Source organism: Orcinus orca, chromosome 10 (assembly GCF_937001465.1).
Source record: "Orcinus orca chromosome 10, mOrcOrc1.1, whole genome shotgun sequence".
Taxonomy (NCBI): Eukaryota; Metazoa; Chordata; class Mammalia; order Artiodactyla; family Delphinidae; genus Orcinus; species Orcinus orca.
Window position 1 is genome coordinate 11,638,517 of NC_064568.1, and position 22,029 is coordinate 11,660,545.

At 44.4% G+C, this 22,029-nt stretch overlaps 1 protein-coding gene across 11 annotated transcripts in view; it reads right to left on the bottom strand.

Annotated features, from left to right (window-relative positions):
• Window positions 1–22,029, bottom strand: part of ITPR1 (inositol 1,4,5-trisphosphate receptor type 1) — a 320,128-nt gene that overhangs the window by 221,399 nt on the left and 76,700 nt on the right. The window contains exon 1 of one of the 11 annotated variants that reach the window (XM_033437208.2): window positions 13,382–13,399. The exons of the other annotated variants lie outside the window; for them this stretch is intronic. The gene's annotated coding sequence lies outside the window, so the exon portion shown is untranslated. Of the gene's footprint in view, window positions 1–13,381; window positions 13,400–22,029 lie in introns of those variants that run through there. 11 annotated transcript variants of the gene reach the window in all.

Genomic DNA, 22,029 nt, shown 5'->3' on the forward strand with positions numbered 1-22,029 from the left:
TCAGCAGTAAAAAAAAAGACCAGACTTTTGACAGAACCACAACATGAATGAATCTTAACATAAGTATGGTGCATGGAAAGAGGCCGGACAAAAGAGAGTGCATGTTGTATGATGCCACTGAAATATAAAATTCTAGGAAACGCACACTAATCTATAATGATGAAGCAGATCAGGGTTCCCTTGGGTAGGGGTGGCAGTGGGGTAAAGAAGGAGGGAATAGGGATTAAAAGGGGGCAGGATGAGACTTTTAGGGTGGTGAATATCTTAATTATGGTGATGATTTCACAGGTATATACATGTGTTAAAACTTACCGAAGTGTACACTTTTTAAATGTGGAGGTTATTGTATGCCAATTATATTCAATACCTCAATAAAACAATTTTAAACAACAGTAACACAAAACTACATCCACCACCTCACAACAGGGCATACTGACGTGCGAACCGGACACTGTCAAGCCCAAGACCAATTCAGTGCAGAGGAGATCCGACTTGTGCTAGTGCCACGGAAGGAAAGCCATGACCCCAAGGACCCCAACTGTAAAAATGCCATCACTGGGCGGGTGAGGGCTTCAGCCAATTACTTTCATTCAACGATTTTCATTTTTAGAGTTCATGACTTCTCTTGACCCCAGTTTTATGAATCAAGTACAGCATCACAAATCCAACTGGCTGCAGCAGCCACTCAAGAATTTTAAGAAGGTGAGGACCACAGGAAACGAAGGGATGTTAGCAAACTGTAGAGTGCTTGCCCTCTGAAAAACTGTCAGTTTCTGACCATTTTGCCACCTAAGAACACTAATCCAAAGTGGCTGGATCTTCTGAATTTTCCCCCAAAGCCAGAATTTTGTGTTTTTATGTAAAGTATACAATTTTAAAGGGTGAACCAACTAACTCAATTTTTAAAACATCGTGCAGGTTAAAACAAAAACTAGGGAGAGCAGGAGTCAGCCCATGGGCTGATGATCTGCAAATGTGGACAGAGAGGCTATGAACACAGGCTCTGGGTTCAAGACCAGCTCTATCCCTCCCTGCTCTGCAACCTCAGGTAACTTAACCTAAGATCCCATATCCTCACCAGTAAAATGGGGCTATTCATAAAGGACCTACATCTGAGGGTTGCAGTCAAGACGAAATGTTTAACACCTAGAAAACCCCCAGTACATATCACCAATATTATTCTCCAAATGAGAGCATGCCTCACTTCAACAGACTTCTCCAAAAATAGATTTGTCTTTTGTATTGAAGCTGCAGATGGCATGAAGCTTGGAGTGATCTTAAGAACACTGGTGAAGCAAACAGGCTTCAACAGGCCAGAGGAAGGAGACAAAACAAACCACATCACACAGGTTCAACAGTAAACTTCTGCGTGCTGGGGAGCAAATCCTAACTCACTAAGGAAGATACAGGCAATATGCAACTCGGAAGGACTTGGAGGGATGTGAGTAGAACGTGTCAGTGTTTTATGGCAACAAAACATGGTGGGGAAGAGGGCAACGCATTACTCATGATCCTGTGCACTAATTAGACCACAAGTGAATACGACATCTAGTTTTGGAAGCCACGCTGTAGGAGACACAGTGAACGGGATACAGCCAGAGACAGGCACCAGGACACCCAGTGGACTCGACAATGTTTCTGGAGGAAAGTAAGGCTCGGTGAAGTTAAGTACCTTACGTGAGATCATACCTGAACTGAGACGCTCCAAATCCAGAGCCACACTTCTAGACATACTTTTGGAAAACTTCATTTGGAAAAAGTTAAAACGATTTACCGTACGACTTGATAGAGCCTTTACTATGTTCCCATGCTTTACGAGCACTTAAAACATGGACCACAACTGTGTGTCCTAAAACTTCTCTACCTTTGTTTTTATTTATTTATTTTTCACCTTTATTGTTATTATGTTTTAATCCTCTGGTCAAACGAGGGTTTCCCAAAACAGACCCAGATAACCAAGTAGGGAGAAGACCTCCTTGCTGCCCTCAAGAAGCACAGGACACTGTTATAAAGGGATTGGACTGCCACAGGCAGTGTGCAGAACAAGGGCAATGACCGGTCGCAGTCAGGAGAGCTTGCTTCCTTTCAACCAGGGGTGATGAGGGCAGTAACACACCTTAACCGGGAGGAGGACCGAAGCTTAGCACTCCTCGCTATCCAGAGCCACACAGGGCTGTGTAGACCTAGGACAGGCGCTGAAAGTTAGTGCCATTTGATAAGAAAATTCAGTGAGAAACAGTCACAGAAGCACACAGCAGGCGAGCTCCAGGATGGTTTATAGAAACAGCTCTCTGAATCTGAAAGTCAACTAACGCTAACAGCCTCCCAATGTGCAGGTCTCTGCAGATGTTTGCAAAACCAACCACAGGGATTAACACAAGGGAGATGACCACTGTGACTCTGTGTACTTTAGAGTCTGACCACACAGCCGGGAATGGCCCAACAAGTGAGGAGGGGCAGCCTGCAATGAGCACAGCTAAACAGGATCCCATATCATGCTAGGCAGAATCCCCAGACAAAAATTAACCAGGACTTGACCTCTAGCCAAACCCACTTATGGACCTGAACAGAGCTTGCTCTCACTTCTACAACTTTCCTTGGGCTCCTCAGTACCTAGAATGACCCCCTGATCCATCATCTTCCCAACAGAACGCAAATGCCCCCATTCCTTGGTGATGCCAGCCAGAAGTCATCTCTCCAGCCTGGAAACCCTGCGGCACTTCTGCCGCCCTCCTCTTACAATGCTTCTCAGGTACGGCCCTGGATTACTGCCTCAGTTATCTACAGCACTGTGAGCTCCACGGGGGCTCAAGCGGCATCCTCATCACCTACCTAGACCCCCAGCCCCAGAAAACCTTGCTCACTGCTCTGACATAAAGACACATTCAATGTATCAACAGTAGCTTCATTTAAGAGCGTTATCCTAAGCGAAGTTGCCAGCTGGTGGACTTCAGGCCACATCCAGCTCACAGCCAACGTTCTATCTGGCCAGCTCACTGTTCCAAACACTCATATTAATTGCCACTATTTAAAAAGCAGGCAACTTCACATTAAAATCCTCCTCTCCAGCTTTTTATTAAAAGACAAACAAAAACAGGAATTAGCAATGCTGGGCTCCTATCTCTGCATGGCAGCAAGTTGCTGAAGGTGAGTGAGAGGACCCCTGGCGACAGGACATATACACTTACTTCCTCATCTGCCCTCATCCTCTCTGAACTCATTTACTCACTTACTGCTCTCTGCAGGCCTCACTCATGCTTGCTGAACACAGTAAGTAAGGGCAAACCCCTGTTGACATATCAACACACTGAGAAAATCAGCCTCTAAAAGTTACATCCTTTTACTGACCCAGAGAAACACTGTGAAGTCAAGTTGCTTTAAAGTGAATTGCAACCACATTCCCATTTCCCCATAGGGTGACTTCTGTTTTGTCCTGTGTAATAAGCATGGAGTAGTTGCTGGGTTTCAACACTGCCAGGGTACACAAATGAAAGGTGACTGTGGAAAGACCGAGCAGCTAATGAGGAGCTCTGATCATAAGAAGCTGTCTAAGACTGCAGGGAGGAGAGAGATTTCCATTTATCAAAATTTAAAGGATTCTAGCAAAGAGGCAGTCATTTAACCCACATAACCCAAAACCGGAAAGGTGACACTTCACACCTTCATTAGGGTAACAACCTGCTTTGGAGAATTGCAAACCCATCTGTGACCAGTTACTAAACCCTTCTGAACATAAATAAACCCCATGTTCCACTTCTGCCATCTATAAACAAGGGATCAGCAGAGTACAAACACCACTTAGCACGAATGGTAGATTATTACTTCACTTGACTACTAAGTCTGAGATTTGGAATCAAAGATGATGAATTATAGGGCAGTTATAAATATTATTAAAATCAGTATTTTAAAAGCAGGAATGAAAACTCATGCAAAGATTTTATCTATTTGTTTATGAACTTGGTTTTCAACCACAAAGGTAGACTCTTCAAAACAAACCCTAAAGAACGTCGTTCTCAATTCTTGGCTCATCAGGGAATTTTACTGTAGAGACTCACCTACAAGCAAGATGCAGATACCACTGCCAACTTCAGGGATTAAACTGGCATTCTAGTGAGGCGCTCATAAGCAGGAGATCTGGATTTAATTTCTGGTTTCACCATAATCATTGTGGGGTGAGGAGGCTGGGGGTGGCAGGGCAGGGTGTGCTTAAGCAAATCCCAAAGAAAAACACACAAAGACCATAGTTCTTCATCTATGAAATGAGGGCCATGCCTGGCCGCCTTTCTGATTTCATGAGAACATTCTTCCCCAGTCATGTTTCTAAAATTCTCCCAAAGGTCATCAATGACCTAGGCGCTATAAAGTCAACACACTTGGGACTTCCCTGGTGGCGCAGTGGTTAAGAATCCGCCTGCCAATGCAGGGGACACAGGTTCGAGCCCTGGTCTGGGAAGATCTCACAGGCCGCGGAGCACCTAAGCCCATGCGCCACAACTACTGAGCCTGCACTCTAGAGCCCGCGAGCCACAACTACTGAGCCCACGTGCCACAACTACTGAAGCCCACGTGCCTAGAGCCCGTGCTCCACAACAAGAGAAGCCACCGCAATGAGAAGCCCATGCATCACAACGAAGAGTAGCCCCCACTTGCCCCAACTAGGGAAAGCCGGCATGCAGCAACGAAGACCCAAGGCAGCCAAAAATAAAAATAAAGAAATAAATTTATTTAAAAATAAATAAATAAAGTCAACTGACTTTTCAGATCTCATCCTCCCAATCTCGGCGCCGTCTGACACTCTTCATCACCCTCCCCTGCAATTTCCGAGTTCCCTCCCTCCGTCTCGTTGCTCCTCTTTAGGCCTCTCTTCACTAACAGCTCCTTCTCTGCTCTTAAAAACATCCGTAAGCCAAGGCCCCTGCTCCTCGCATATACTGCCCCAAAATAACTGATATATACCAGGTACTATGTGAAGAGCTTCATACACAGTATCTCCTTCAGCAAATTCTCACAACTGCCTTTTTAGCTAGATTCCATTATTATCGCCCTCCTCATTTTTCAGAAGAGGAAACAGAGGCTTAGCAATTGGCCCAAGTTATACATCATGTAAACAAGAGAGCAGGGGAGGGGTTTATAAACCAGGTCTAAATCCAGAGCCCAAATCCTTAACCTCCCTGCTCTATTTCCTCCTCCTCAGCCAGGCTTCCAAAAGCAACACTGTCTGCATGCTCAGTTTTGAATTTAATTTCTGCAGCAGAGACTGTTTGCTGCTTACTCAGTACCCATTCCCCCTTCTTCTCACCAATAGAACACTTTATCATTGGGGTGGCAATGGGCCCAGATTCAAATAAACACACAAAGCCACACACAGACATTTCCCAGCCTCCCAGTGAGATGGTCCTGGGGAGGGCCTTTTGGCTGAGGGTTTTAAACAAGGCTCAATCAGTGGGCAGGTGCATCCTTTTGCCCTTTCCTCTTTCCCATTTCCTGGAATGTGACTGTGATGGTTGGAGCAAGAGTAGCCATCTTATGATAAAGAGACAACCTGAGGACAGGCACACACGAGGGATGGGAGAGCAGAAAGACACAAGGGGCCTGCCTCTCGATAACCACACAGCTGCCACAGCAGACCTGGAACACCTCTACCTGGACTTCATTTACCTGAGATAAAGATGAACCCCTATCTTGGGCTGACTGGGACGAGGATTCATATACAAATGATTTATTAAGGAAGCACGGGCTTTTCTGGTGGCACAGTGGTTAAGAATCCGCCTACCAATGCAGGGGACACGGGTTCGAGCCCTGGTCTGGGAAGGTCCCACATGCCGCAGAGCAACTAAGCCCATGCGCCACAACTACTGAGCCTGTGCTCTACAGCCCGCGTGCCACAACTACTGAAGCCCACACGCCTAGAGCCTGTGCTCCGCAGTAAGAGAAGCAACTGCAATGAGAAGCCCGTGCACCACAATGAAGAGCAGCCCCCGTTCGCCACAACTAGACAAAGCCTGATTGCAGCAAAGACCCACCGCAGCCAAATAAAAAAATAAATTTTTTTAAAAAAGGAAATGCTACCAAAATAAACCCATAAGGAAGTGGGTGAAGCAAGACAGGGAAGAGAGAAAAGCTCATCAGAGTGGACTGTTAGGTACAGTTCTACAGAGGATGACTTCAGCCTGATCCTACGAGGAGCCCCGGAGTATAAACAATGCCTCCTGTTTTCCCGTCCTGAGGTTGAGTTTTCATTCTTCTGTATCAGTCAGTCCCTGGTGAAGGTGGGAAACCTCAGAGACTCCCAGATACTCTGGACTCTCCATGTTTTATGGCACAGTGGGTCCTGCAGCCTGAGGGCTATCTTCCCATGATGAGCTGCGTGCTCTTGGGCTGTAGGACGCAAATGCCCCAAAACTGAAGAAGAACACATAGGGATCCCAGGGGGCCCAGGCCAAGCACTGACTGCTGCCACTACAGCATCCATTCGGTTGAAAGCTCTGCGATTTATATTTCTGTTCTGTAACAGCCAGACCTAATCCCGAGTGATGCAGATTCTTGGCTGAAGACGTCCGCATTTGCATCTCCAGCTCTAACGGCTCTCCTGAACTCCAGCCAAGAATGTAAGTGCCAGGTATGTCTCTCCACATCTGTTCATACATACAGCATCTGGCTCCTTCAAGGAGACAGGCAGCTGACATCTGCCTCATGGCCATGGTGACATGAACCAGAGTCAAACCATTCTCTGCCCCTCTCACCACCCGAAATCCTTTCCTCCTCCTAACCACTGGCAGTGATTCACGGCGCCACTACCTTCCTGGTAAATCAGGAAAGAACACTTAGATGATCTCAACGTACCTCCCTCCCTCACATCTCCCCAAGCCTGCGAGCAGGTCCTAGTGAATCTACCTTCTACGTACGGCCACCCCACCTTTAGTGCTGCCTCTGCCTTGGTTCTTAATCCTGTCATCTGCCACAGGGACTCTCCTGGTAGCCTCTCTGGCTCCAGTCTCCCACTTCTCCACGAGGGGTGACCTTCTGCAACACTTGCTGACCATAGCCTTCCCCACCCAGCAGTCTTCAGAGGCCAAGAATAAAGATCTGAGCACCTGAAGCCAGCACCCAAGTGCTGGGGCCTCCAGCCACGCTTCCGGTTCCATCTCCCACCTCATCCTGTGCACCTTTAACAGCACATCTCACACTTGCTGTCACTCTGGGCTCCCCTGGAATATTACACGAGTCTGTTTATATAAATACAAAGGTGTATTTATTTTCTCATGACTTATAATAGAACTATGATAGAATACAGTTGCCCTCTCTCTCCTACAGTGTTCTCTATGCCCGCATGGAAGCATGGCCATCTTATTCACTTTTATATTCCCCCAAGGAACTAGCATCGGAAATTTAAACAGAATTATTCGATTTATAATGCTGAATCAAATTCAAGGCTATAAGGCAAAAAATCTGTCATCACCCCCACACACACTGCTGTGTTCACTTCTTTCTAATCTCAGCTCTTAAAATGTAACCCAGACTCTGCCAGTAGCTCCAAGCACTCACCTGGACTCTCACATTCCTCCTCTTAAAATGGAGGGAGGGGCCTATAGGACATCATGAAGCTCCAGAGTGAAGAGTGACCTTGTTCAAGCCTCCCATTTACAAATAACGGTAACACTTACTCAAAGGAGGGAAATGACATGTCTCGGTTCACAAACGTGCAAACAAAATCCACACGTGGAAGCTATGGGTAAAGCATCGCCGACAGATACTGTTAGACGGGGTACCAAGTGCCAAGGCAAGGGTCGCCTGACAAGAGCTGAGGTCGCCTGGCTTTGAGCAAGTTCTTGCCCCAGCACACAGCATGTTCTGTGCTATCAGACCATGGGTCACTTCCCAATGATGACACCAGAGAAGCCAGTGGTTCGTAGGGTGCCCAGCTAAGCCCAATTCCCTACTCTTCCAGTGACATGACTCATTTCTACAGGGAACCAACCTCCAGCCACACCCAACTGCAGTGTTTGGGTGGAGCTCACTCAACCTCCCTGCTCCGCAGGTGGGCCCGTGACCCACCCTGGTCAAATACGGGATTGCCTCCCCAGGCCACAGCGCTAGGAGCCCAGGGCCTCTGAGTCGGTGGGATTTAACTGGCTGGAGAAAACAGGCGGAGACATCTTCCTTCCCCTAGCCTGGCTGACAAGAGCGTGCAAATCCAGAGCTGCACACCACAGTCTGGATACCACAAAGGGAAAGGCTGCCTGAGAAAGGAGCCCAGCCACAGAGAAGCAGAGACAAAACACGGAGAAAGCAGCAAGTACAGCCCCTGAAGACACATCATTTCAGTCCCTGGGCTCCAGCCGGTAACATCAGCCAACAAATCCCTGCATGAGTGAGGCTTCCAGCTGTCTGTACCCTAAGGGATTGTGATTCATATAAAAGCCACGAAGGGAAAGCAAGAGGAACTGCTTCACGTAAACAGCCAGAAATGTATCTCACAGTAGGCAAAAGGCTTTATGCTTCACAAGTAATGAGCAAAATACGATGCAAACACTTAATGTACAAAGAATACCACCAATGTGTTGAGACTAAGAGACAAAACGCATAACAGAGGCCAACAGTGACTAGATATGTAACATAAAACAGGACAGTCAACCTAAGTACACGGAGTGACTCTTGCACCTTCCCAGCATTCCCAGGTATGACAGGTAAGGCACCAGCCACACTCACACAAGAGAGTGACACAGTCCCCTCCTTCAGCTCAAATGGTGTCGTTATTACACACAGACATTATTCTCACTGCCCTCTGTTTTCAGTTGAAGAACCCTTCAGAACCCAGCTCTGAATTAACCTACTGAAGGAGGGATCAAGGGAAAAAGATCAAAAGCAGGAAGACCAATCCCTAACGTGTGTAACATAAAAGAAGTTCTAAACCCTAACTGCAATGCCTTTTCAATTTGCATCTTTAAAAAGTCTGATTATATAAGAGAGTTATATCAGATCTGACTAGTAAACTGACACTGCTCCAAACGAGGACTTAAAAAGAATCAAGTCGAGGGAAGCCATCATTTAAATAAATACCTCACAACCAAACCCAAGCCAGAGTAACCACTGACATTTAATACTCTGGTATCAGTCCTAAGTGCTGAAGGTTTCTGTAATTCTAGCATAAGCTTCTCTTCAAAAAAAATTTTAAATGCCCAGGTTAAATGAAAAGCTCTTTCAAACATTCCCCCCAAACTGGAACTAGTTCAAGGCAAAGATCTAGTGATCTGAACACAGGCAAGTCACTTGAGGAAAATAATCAGGTTATCCTGCCATTCGTTCTTTTTCTCCTTTACATTCTTCCCTTAGGAGGGATCGAGGAAACACCATCCTGAATCAAAATACATGGAGAGGACCAGAGTTAGAGGGATGAGGCATTCCTCCTGCCTCGTGGTCTTGAAAGAGCGAGGGCAGATTCAGGGGTAAATGCCACGAAAACCATAATACGGTCATCCAGTTACCCTGCTGACTCCCATTCATTCATAAATGCTGATTCGGCATCTCCTTTGGGCCAGACACTGGTCTAGGTACTAGGGATACCTAGTGTCTTGGTGACCAAGACAGAGAGGGCCTCTATCCTCACATAGCTTAAATTTTAGAGAGGGAGACAAAGAGTGAACAAGAAAACAATAAAAAAAAAAAACATAGTATTGGGAATAATAACTGCTATGAAGAAGAATGAAGCATGGTGGAGGGACAAAAAGGGATGAAGCAGCTAAAGGGATCAAGGCGATACGGCAGGAAGGTCAGGGGAGGGCTCTCTGAGGTGGTGACATCTGTGCAGACAAATGAGGGAAGTGAGGGTACGAGTCCTGTGGGGTGGGGGGACGAAAATTCCAGGCCAGACAACGGCTCTGGGGCAGAAATTAGCTACGTGCACAGAACTGTCAAGCAGCCCATACGGTTAGAGCTGAGCCAGCCGGGAGAGCAACACGTAGGCAGGAGCCAGGTCACGTTCAACAGCAGTTCTCAATCCTGGTCGCATGTGCAGATATTCTGATCCAACTCCTCTGTGATGTATCCTGGGCACTATGGTTTTTTGTTGTTGTTTAATTCCTCTAGGTGATCTTAACGTGCAGCCAGCCAAGGCTGAGAACCTGGCTTGACAGAACGTCCTATAGGATTTTACTATAAGTGACCTGGGAATTAGTGGTCAGCATATTTAACCTCGCAGGACTGGGTGAGATCATCTAGAGAATGAACACAGGTAGAGAGGAGATGAGGGCTGAGAACAAGGCCCGGGACCAGACTAAGGTAGTAAGAAAGAGGGAGAGATAGGGAGGCACAGAAGGTGTAGCCAGGGAGGTTCTGGAGAGCCAGCAGGGTAGGGTGTGTGCAAAGCCAGGTGAAAAAGGGACTTCACTGCTGCTTTGAATAGAGGTTAATAAAAACCCACTGTAATGTTAAAATACACCCTCAATAATAGCGTTCTTTTCAAAAAAGGTATACACATAGGTGAATAAATGCAGAGGAAAAAACCTGCAAGATTACCGCACCATCGATAATAGTAGTCACGTAGGGTCAGGAAGGGGATAAAAGGAGACAAGCCTTTGCATCAATGCCTCACGTGTTTACGGAGAGACTGTAGTTACCTATTTCTTATAGAATGGAAAGCTCTTAAATGATTCTGCGGGCAGCCAGGGCTAGGGATCCCGGGGTGGGGACACTCGAGGGGACACACTCCAGCATTAAATATCCTATGGAACCAAACGTCTTGGAGGGCTTTCAGATTTCCTATGACTGATTTCACATCAAGGAAGAAATCCACACAGAGCATGCCTGGCAGCCGAGGTATGCTTAGGGAGACTCTCCCTACACAGCTTCTATTTTGGATTCCAGTAGATACTTAACAAAGTCAGATGAGAGGTGTTAAAAACCTCTGCAGCTAGAAGCTGTCTTCAAGAAGACTCCAGGCAGCTTCATTTGCAGCCCTCAGTGACAAAGATTAGATCCTAAGCTACTAATTAAGAATACCTGCCTTTTTAACAAGTCCTTTCCAAACGGAGGCCGCTTCTCTTTCTTTCTTTCTTTCTTTTTTTTTTCCTGGCTGTGCCGCACGGCTTGCAGGATCTTAGTTCTCCAACCAGGGATTGAACGCAGGTCCCAGCAGTGAAAGAGCGGAGTCCTAACTACTGGACCACCAGGGAATTCCCCAGTTTCTCTTTCAACACCCTTCCATGTTGCTCCTTTTTCTCACTTTATCCCAGAAGCAATTACATCCAGTAGGTTGTTGGAAGCCACCAATTCCAGCCACTAGGAGATACAAGTCACTTAATTGATTTGAAAAGGAAAGGAAGCAGAGTCAAGATGCACCATCTCAGCACCATTTACTTAAAATAAAAACTGTGAACCATTAGCTTCGGCATCACCTGTGCTCTTGTTAGAAATGCAGGATCGTGGGTAGAGAGACAGCAATCAGAGGCCAGACGGATTCCGAATCTGCATTTTAACAAGATCACCATGTACTTCAGCAGTAAAGTTTGAGAAACTGCCTGAAAGCCAAGTTAGCTGATCATCATCATCTCCAGGTAAATGTTAAAAAAAAAATATATATATATATATATATATACACATGTATTGCCAAGACCTATCCCAACAGCAGGGATGGAGCCCTCCAATCTCATATTTTCATTCTCCTAGGTGATTCCAAGGCACAGTCAAGGTTGGGAACCAACGCCTTTAGAGGACCCACAGGTCTGAGACCTACCTGAGTACCAAATGAACCAAAGTCAGAGGCGAATGGAACAGGGTAAGAAGAGAGATGAAGTTTAAGAGAGAACATGACAGCAAAGCAGGGCAGAGGGCTGAGTGTGTTAAAGACACAGTCATCTCGACAACTTACTGCTGTGCATTTAGTCTAGTCAGTCCTTGCACCACGATCTCCAGAAACTACTTAAAGAAGCACTCGAGGCTCTGGGCAGCGGGACAATGACGTAAACAGGGCTAGGAGGCAACAGAGCGAAGCAGTTGGCAAGACCGTGCTTTCCAGTTAACTGCACTGCTTTGGGCGTGTTCATTCTGTAAGCCTCAGTTCCCTCAAGAGTCAAACAAAGAGTTAATCGGCACCAGCCTCTCAGTGTGGCTGTGAGGAAGAAATGGGGAAATGGGGGTAAAGCTTTCGGTAGAGACCGCTAGCTACCGTTAAGCCTTCCTGTCAGTAGTAATCATTATTGTTAGTGTGACAAAGAGTTATGTGCCCCAGGACAGATAATAATGAGTAAGGAGGATCAAAGAACTAATCCAGCCAAGAGACATTAATCTCTACTGTAGAAGGAGTAGCGGTAGTGAGATCAAAATATTCCTGTGTGTCCTGTACAGGCACATGATTGGCTGGGTTTACACGCTTAACCCAGCATGAGGCAAACTTGTTCATTTACACACCCAGCGCATTGCTTCCAACCTTCTCAAACTTGTTTGTTATTTTCTAAAAGGGAAACAGAAACACTCAAGACCTGATAGGGCTGAACTGAGTATTCAAAACAAGTGGCTGGTCAGAGAACAGCCCAGAATTCATACCCGAGGAGAGTGGGGGACACTCGTGTGCCTCTAACAGGTTTGGGTAGCAGAGTAATACATTGTCAGAGGTCAGGTCAGGTTTAACCCTGGTGCTTAACTTTCAGAGGCTGCCCTTCTGTTTTCCTCCTTCTGGCTTTTCCGTCCCAATAAATGTCTAGATGGCCCATCTGTGCCTGTCCATTAGCGTTTTGGGGATGCCTGGTGATGTTAAGCATCCCTTAACTTCACACACATCCCCAAAATGAACTGCAGGGTAAGGAAGAAGAGGGAGCCTTTCTTTCTGCAGCAAAGATGAAAAAATGCTCCACAAGAGGCCCTTGAAAATGAAAGTGAGCTCAGTTCAGGAGTTTCGCTGCTTCTCCTACTGAGGGGCAGCCTCTGTGTTCTGGGAGGTTAAAAAGAAAAAAAGTTTCCTTTGCCCCCTCCCTCCAAACTCTTAATGAAATCAACTTCCTTGTACTTTATAAAACAACAACAACAGTTGACTGTTCTTTTGGCAAAGAGTGAAGGATCAGGTTACATCAACCTCACTTCCTCTCCTCCCCCCTCTCCATCCTCATCTTTTATCAGAAAGAATATAACTATCTTTTTGAGGATTAGGGGTCTACAAACTTCCTTTTTATGCTAAAGCAGAAAACAAATTTAAGCCCCAAGAAATAAGGCCCACCTTCTCATCTCTCTAAAAGTTATGCTAATTATTTTTAAAAGCAATGCTCCTTAGAAACAAGAGAAGGGTGTGTAGTCAGAAAGGTGGTGTGGGTGTGCTAAGAACATGACTTCATATACCACAAACATGATAAGAATACGTTTTCCTATAAATAACATCAAAAGAGGTACTTACCGAATATTAAACCGTGAGCTCTATTAAAACCTGGGATGTGGAGCTCTCATATGAGCAAGATTATCGGTTCCTTAAAAGGGATAGGAAAAAGCCCCCAAAGTAGTAGGGAGAAAGCAGAACCGGAAATAATAATTGGGGGAAAGGTAATCTAGATAACAAGATACAGGGAAAAGGGAGAAGGGCATGCCCATTCCAGGCCCTGGACAAAGCAAAAAAGCCGGCATCTTTCATGAGTCCCAGTTTCAAAAGGAAGTTTACACTGCACTATATATATTACGTGCCAACCTCTCACTAGGGAGGGATACATCACCTTCAGCCCTGTATACATTGAGGATTCTTAAGGCTACTCCAACCCTGCAATTGCCCCAGCTCGGAACAGACACCACAGAGCGACCAGCGAGCTCTGGTTCCCAGCTCCGAACTAGATGCGAGTGGGAAATAGTCCTTGAAACTGGTGAAACAGCCCTTTCCAGGAACAACGAAGCCCACAGCTTTACCAAATAAGGCAAGTGAAAGCGAAAAGCCAAGGAAGAACAGGCTCAAGCTGTATCTTTCCTAAAACTAGCCAGCTGGATCATAGAAATTTGAGTATCCCGATTCTACCGGCATGGATTGCAAATGCAAAGAGAAAATGTGAAGAAACCACAAAGGAAAGAATATTTTGCCAAAGAGAGGCCCGGAATGCACAGATCCCAGCCCGTGCAACTTTCAGGAAGTTTCAAACCCACTGGGCTGCCCAAACGTTCTCTTGTGAAACACGTAACTCAGACTGGAACAAGGCTTTGCTATGATTCAAATCCTAACTCTTTCTCAATGTCATACATGAATAGCTTCAGAGCAAACAGTTCAGATATAACATATAGTTAGACGTTATTATATCAATAGATAAGGTTATCCAATGAATTTTTTTCAAAGGAAATATTTATGAGACAACCTGCATTTAAATATTGAAAAAAAAATTATTTAACTCTATTTTCTTCTCTTCCAAAGAAGTTCCACATCCAATTTCCTGTTTTAGCCCATCTCCTTGATAGGAGAAATGGGTTGATTTTTATAAATCAACTTTTCTTTCCCCCCTTATGCCATGAGTCTTTTACATGCCAGAGATGAAATTGGAGACAAAGGTTGCTAAAATAAAGGCTGGGGGTAAAAAAAATCTCTCTAGGGTTGTGATTTAGACTTTGACACTGTCTTCTGCAGCTTTTGAGACAAACCACCAGCCTAAAGAGTACAGACTTCTTACAGCAAAGGAGGCATTTTCGCTAAAGCACACACATCACTGGGAGAAGAATGACACATTCCATAAATTTTTCCAGAAAGTCTAGTATTGCTTTCACTTTCCTTGAGTCATTTAGGTTTCTGAAAGTTAATCATCTCACAGGAAAATCGAACAGATGGTAAGAAACTTTCACAGCCATGAAGGGATGCACTGAAAAGGTTAAGAGGCTCAGAGAAAATGCAATGTCCAGTCAACTGCCAGTAGCTTGAAACGCAGAACGTGATTCCTCTGTGTCCACGTCCTGCTAATGCAACCTGGACAGTCACTTACCATCCTGGATCTTTTTTTTTTTCTTTCTTGAAGTTTGGAGATGATAACATAGATCACAATGCTACAGAGAAACGCTCAAGTCTACGTCTGTCTGTAAATGCACCTCTGCTGGCGGGTGGGACACGGAGTTGGTGACTATCCATTCTCCACAGCACACAGGAGAAGTGGGTCAACTGGGCTCCCCTTGGACATAGTCAGACTGTGGGGCTGGGGGGTTGGGTGGGGGGAGCATTGTCCTATAGACGCAGCAGGAACAGGCTTGAGGCATTAAAATAACCAGCTGTTCCTCTGGCACGTGCCGACGTTTCTGGATCAGAAAGCTTGTGTTATTTGCTCGGGGGATAGGGAACTTGCCTATCTGATAAAAATCAGAAGCGTCTATCTTTTGAACGCAGAGCTTGATTTCTGATGCTGGTTTGAGAACACTGGCAAACACACTCCTTGGGAGTACAACTCAGGCCAGGATGGGCGCTCCAGAGTCTGCAAGCCTCATGCGTGGCATAGCTTAAGAAACAGCGTCATCTACATCTGTCACTCTATTGAGACTAACACAACGTCGTGAATCTACTATACTCCAATAAAAATTTTTTAAAAAAAGAAAAGGGGCTTCCCTGGTGGCGCAGTGGTTGAGAGTCCGCCTGCCGATGCAGGGGACACGGGTTCGTGCCCCAGTCCAGGAAGATCCCACATGCCGCGGAGCGGCTGGGCCCCCATGGCTGCTGAGCCTGCACGTCCGGAGCCTGTGTTCCGCAATGGGAGAGGCCACAACAGTGAGAGGCCCGCATACCGCAAAAAAAAAAAAAGAAAAAGCCTTCCTCTCTAAATTATTTTCAGTTTCCTTCACAGTTTGTGCAGACAAGATGACATTTCAGGTCCACAGGAAAAACTGCAGGTTCCTCCAATACCAGAAAAAACCTTGGAATGACCTAGCAAAACTGGTTCTAGAGGGCACAATTTATGACCTATACTAGTTAGTCATAACCAGGGCAGCGAAAAACACGGTTCCCCCTACGGTCATTTTTTGGATTACAAATGGTGTCTGAGCATTTGGTTATTTTCAGCCCTTCATATAGTAGAGTCTGCACAAAGCAAAAATAGATGTTTGCTTCATAAAAAACTTGTAATGGGGTGGGCGTTGCCCGTTGTCCCAGACTCATTTAATACTGAGAAGGGATGGTTCCCAATATAGACTGCCACTACCAAGCTAAATTTTCCTAAACCGAGGTTTATATAGAATACGGCAAGCAACCTAAAATTATGTAAAAATGACCAATGTATACAACACTGGTCTGGGAACAACAAAGAAATCTTTCCTGGGAGTTTTGAAGCCCCCAAAACAGAGCTAACCTCACGGCGTAAGACCACAGCGTCACCGGCCATGTGTCTCATCCATACAGACAGCCCCCTTAGGCAGGAACCTCATGGCCTCTCGGTAGCTCAGAAGGGACGGACACTTGACATTTCTCCTGCGCCCTACTCATGCTGCCTCAGCAAAAACACTCTGCAAGATGGCTGGGCTATCAGAGCAGATCTGGGTGGCTTCTAAGTGTTTCTTAGGGGAATTACTTTGAATTTTTACCAGTACCTGAAACAGGGAGTATTTGAAACTTCTGAAATATTTCAGTTTGGTGCCTGGGGGGTGTGGGGATTGGTTTATATCCCCAGGGTCAATACAGTTAAGTCCTAAGGGTTACGGAGTCCAGCGGTACAGAGTTTCATTAACTGCTCTGGCACGGAACGTACTGCTTGGTATTTAGAGAACCAATAAATATTTGCTGGACAAGGCGGGAATCTTCATTCTTCTTGCCTGAGGGTAGGGGCATCTTCCCAAGGGTGACACTGGTAGCCTCTCTCCAGTCCCCCTCAATCCCTCTTCCTGGCAGGAGGAAGCCCCACTCAGGGATTGAAGGACTGGGAGAAGCTGGGCATGCTTAGTTCAGTCCCTGTGGCTTGTCCACTGAGAGGATCTGTTCTGATCCGTTGAGCCGGGGAAACTCTGTCCCTGCAAGGGGCTGGGGATAAGGACAGTTCTGGGGTACTACTAACAAGCCTGTGGGATAGCAAGGCGAAAACCACATCCTTCACTTGCAAAATCAGTGAGCTTGTAGAACCCCAGAGCAGCAAGCTCTCCGCTCTGCTCACCTATAACCTCCCTGTAATACTAGTTCTCGCTAGGATCATCAGCAAATTACATAACTATGCTGCTTTGAATAACTGGCTTGGTAATTTTTACAATGTGGGGAATTTGTGGGGTTCTCTTGTTCTGACTCCCCTTCGAAAGGGTGACATGGGTCCTAAGAAGTAGCTGGATGAGTAAATTTGAAAACCACTTCTCTGAACCATCAACCAACCAATTCCTTATTTAACTAACTTGAACCCTTATCCTTCCTCCTCACTTAATGTTATTACTGTTAAGATTCTCCATCGGGGGTCTTCCAACATATCATAAAGGGAAAAAAGGCTTGATTTAACATTCACAATGCAGTTATATCTAATTATCCAATCCAGATAATATATGCTTATAAACTGCAGATGGTGGGATGTGCTTTAAAGACAAAGCAATGAGGGCAAATAATTCCACTTAAAGTCTGTGTCCAACCTCATCTTATACAGCACCAAAAAGAACCTACCATGCCTTCTGAGAATAACACTTTTCAATTCTCTATCATTAAAACACAAACTCAAGCTCAGTGCCACGGTCTAAAATGAACTTTCCTACAGAAAGGAACCCAGATCAGTAATAGACTTTCTATTAAAGGGAAACCACCAAAGAAGGACGTACTCAGTGACTGACCAATATTTCCTCTCTCTAAGCACCTCCAAGCCAAGCACCAACCTTAGTCCACAACCATTCATCCCCAAAGGAGAAAACACTTTTCCATGGAGACAGCTCTGGTCAAGTTACAGGATCAACATGCTCTAATAGATGCTGATCTATTATTCTAAACATTTAAGCTATAGAATATATAAAATATAGAATATATAACATTTATTATATATAATATATAAAACAAGGATTTAAAGTATATATTGATTATTAGTGAGGTATCATGATCATTATTATATGAAAAAGAATGTAGAGCTCAACAAATGTTCAATTGTACTACTATTATTAAGTGTTTACAATGTTCTATTTGCTATTTAAGTACTTTGCAATACCATCTCATTTCATCATCAGAGGGACACATCCTTTAGAAGGCTGTGAGAGGATAAGTAATCTTCCCAATATCACATAGCTGATGAGCTGTGGGCTAGAAATCAAACCCAGGCAATCTGACCCCAAGTCACATGAAGTCACTGCACAAATGGACCTTCCTCGTATCAAAATGCTCAGGTCATAACAGCCATGCAATAACATAAAATTGGTTGGGTAGAACCAAATGAAATACTTTGATAGTCAAAACTGGCAGCAACACGTGGGTCAAATTTTTGTTCTAGTCAGAACTGTAGAAGCCTTAAAATTACAAGACAAAAGATGCCTTGACCCCTTGAGTCCTACCCTCTTGACGACACTGTCAAGTTCACTGTTATCTACCTCATTTGGTCTATCTCTACACAAACCAGTAACAAGGACTCTGTGCTCACACAGACAAAATGTAAAAGGCACCCAAAAAAAAAAAAAAGAAAAGACTACAATAAGAAAAACTTCTTGATGTGTAGTCATTTTATAATTCTTCCGTTGTTCCTTGGAAACTACACATTTCATTATGGCCATCAGGATAGCCATCAACGGCCAAATCTCATGCACAAATGTTGACTGGAAGATTACTAAGCACAGACATCCTTAAAGAAGGGGGATTCGAACGATGGTAACTCCACAGCTGAGCCCACCGCAGAATGCAGAACCACTGGGCCAGGTTAAGTACCAAGGTCCTTTCTCATTCTAAAGATAACACAAACTCCACAATTTTAAGTGGCAAAGGAACCTAGAATAACAACTGGATTAATGCTTTTGTTGTCAGCCATGGAAATTTCTAATTTGAACAAGGAGGCCAATACACAATGGAAGGAAATTAATCAAGGAGGTCGAACTGAAATTCTCCCTCCCGTGATTTTCTGTATTTTCCGATATTGTCACTCAAAAGATGGGAAAATCGCTCTTTTAAAAAAAAAAAAAAAAAAGTGGCAGAGAGAATCTATTTTCTATAGAATCTTACGTAATTAAGTTTTTAACCTCATATCAAACAATTTAAAAAAAGAAACATGCCTACACAAAAGCTCAATTTATTCACTTACAACCTTTAAAAAGCCCAATAGTGTAAAGCATTATAGCAATCTGAAAGTAATAATTTTTCTCCTTCCGCTTGCTATAAACAAATGATGAGCCGGAAGTGAAAGGGCTGATATTTTGAGATGTGTGTAGAATGTGCAGTTTCACTGGCTTTAGCTATTGGAAGAGCTTGAGGTAATAATGCTACCCCCCTTCAAGATTTTCTGTTCCGAGATATACTATCTTATGTACTAATGTAAGATTGGGGTGAGTGAGCAGAAAAAAAAACAGTGTGACTTCTATCCAAACGTACTGCAGCTAGAACACCCCAATATAGATATCCTAGCATCCTTCCCAGTTCCTTTATAATATTTGTCACACTTGTAATTACAGTCTGTTCTGCTATAATGTGATAGTTGGTGAATTCAAGAAACCTGGTTTATCCAAAATGATGTTATAATGTTTTCAATGAAAATGGGTTAGAAAGGACTTGCAATCATGAAGTTGTTCTTCTGGATGAATTTCAACAGCAAAGGTATTTTTGTAGTTACAGTGGACCTTGTTATTATTACAAGCTGAAAAAAAAAAATCAGTTGATCCAAACTAATGAAAACCCAATGGCTTATCACAGGAGAGATCTTCAGTGACTCAGAAGATCCTCTAGTATCTCCAGGTTTCTAGATTCTTGCTATTCAGCGTGGTCCACCTGCTGCCAGCATAAGCACCCTTGGGAGTTTGCTGAAAACGCAGGACCTCAGCCCTCACTTTAAACCCACAGAATCTGCATTTTTAACAAGACACCTAGGGGATAGCCTTGCACAGTAAATGTCAAGTAGCACAGCTGTACACTATCCAAATAAATCATAAAAGCTTGCATTAAATAAAATAACTCAGGGCCAAGGAGCAACCTGCCACTCAAACAGTGCAGCTATGTAGAGAGCGGCACAGCTAATCATGTACCCAGGTCCTCATTTCAATAGTATTGTAATCAGCAGGGGGCTGCAAAGTGCAAAGCTTGTTTCCTAATAAAACAACCTTACTGTATTTAACTGGCATCCTGGGAGAAAGAACTCACAGTAGGAGAAATTCCTGTACTTGTTCTACAACTGACTCTCCTTCCTTAGACTATAAACTCCACGAGGGCAAAGGCTGTATCATTTTTTTCTTTTACGGCAGAATCTCAGGGCCCAGCCCAGAACTGAGCAAATGGTAGGGGCTCATTAAGTGTCTGATAAGTGAACAAATAAGTGGAATGGTTACTCATCAGGAGATTCCTGAATTTCAGCCAAAGCTCTGCTGACCCCTCACAACTTACTTCCCTGGCTCTGGGGCTCCCAGTCTTTTCAGCCCTTCAATGACAGGTTAGAACAAAAAGCTACTCTGAGATTGGTTTCAGCTCTGACGTCTTAAGGCACAAATTCCTCTAGAGTTGACATTTTCACTTAAATATTAACCTCATTCTTAAGCCACCTTCAAATAAAATCAGCAAGTATAGATCATAGCACCCTATGGCTAAGAGGTTCAACCGCTATTATCTGTTCTGGCGTCACTCCCTCCAAAGCTAGAGACTGCCCGCCACGCTTGTTCCTTCTCAGACACAGTCTCTGTTTCTATCTTGGGAATCAGCCTGCCTCCTCACTGAATGCTATCGTTTTTCACTTCCAAGCACTTGCCTTTCACCCATCCTCCTCTCACCCCCTACCTTCACTTCCCATCATCACTTCTCACAGCATCCTCTGTGAACCACCCACACTTTCACAACAGTAGGCTTCCTTCCCCCAGACGCACGGAACATGGGGGCAGGACCTAGGAATCTACACTTTAAACTTGTTAACAAGGTATTTCTTCTGCACCCGCATGTGTGGAACCCACTGTTCAAAGACCAGTTTGGGTGCTATCTACACTAAGGACTTCCACTGCCCGACAGTTCCAATCCCTGCCCATCAGTTCCTGCTATGAGCTCAATGCGCTTACACTAGAGAAATTAGCTTTATAGCACCTTGCAAGGCTTGCTAATTATTGCTTATTATGATTCTGTTCAATCATTATGATGAAGAGAAACAATAAAACCATTTTGTCTCATCAGATTCTTTCACAGTGAGCAACATTTTAAAAAATAATTATGTCATGTTTTTAGCCATGTAACATGTAACACCAACTGACACATGTAACACCATGTAACACCTGACACTGTAACACCAACACCACTTTCCTCCAATATAGCGTCACTGCTGGTCATTAACAGTAATAAATATCTCACAGTAACGAAACACATCAATGGACCACCCATAATCATGTGTTTCAACACTCATTCATTCATCCATCTAGTCACCCATGCCAACAGTGAGGTAGGTCTGGGGAGACGATTATCAACAAGTTCCCTGAGGGCAATGATATTCTGAACATGTTTTTTGCTTTTTTAACCAATATTTTATCTTCTAAGCATGCTATCACAGAATTAGAATCTAACCTACTTATTCTGGTTTTCTCTGTATAAATCCTATCGTGCATGGAGGAAGCTAGGAAAAGGTGATAAATTCCCTTTAAATCTTCTCTCAGATTTTCCTCCACCCCATTAAAAGATGAGTTTGATCCCTTTTATTTGTGCTCCTCTAATAGGGCTTTCTTTAATCCTAGTAGTAATCTGAGTATGTGATCTTTTATTTGACCACCTCCACCAGGAGGAGATCTTTTTGCAGACAGGAATTATGGTTGGTTTGTTTTCTTCAGAAAGCCTTTTTACTGAAGTATAACATACAGAAAAGTACACACATCGTAAGCAGAGAAGCTGAATTTTCAGAAAGTGAACATGCTGTGTAAGTAGCACCCAAATTGAGAAACTAGAAACTATGTTTGCAATCATCTTTCAACTTCTTGCAATTTACAAAC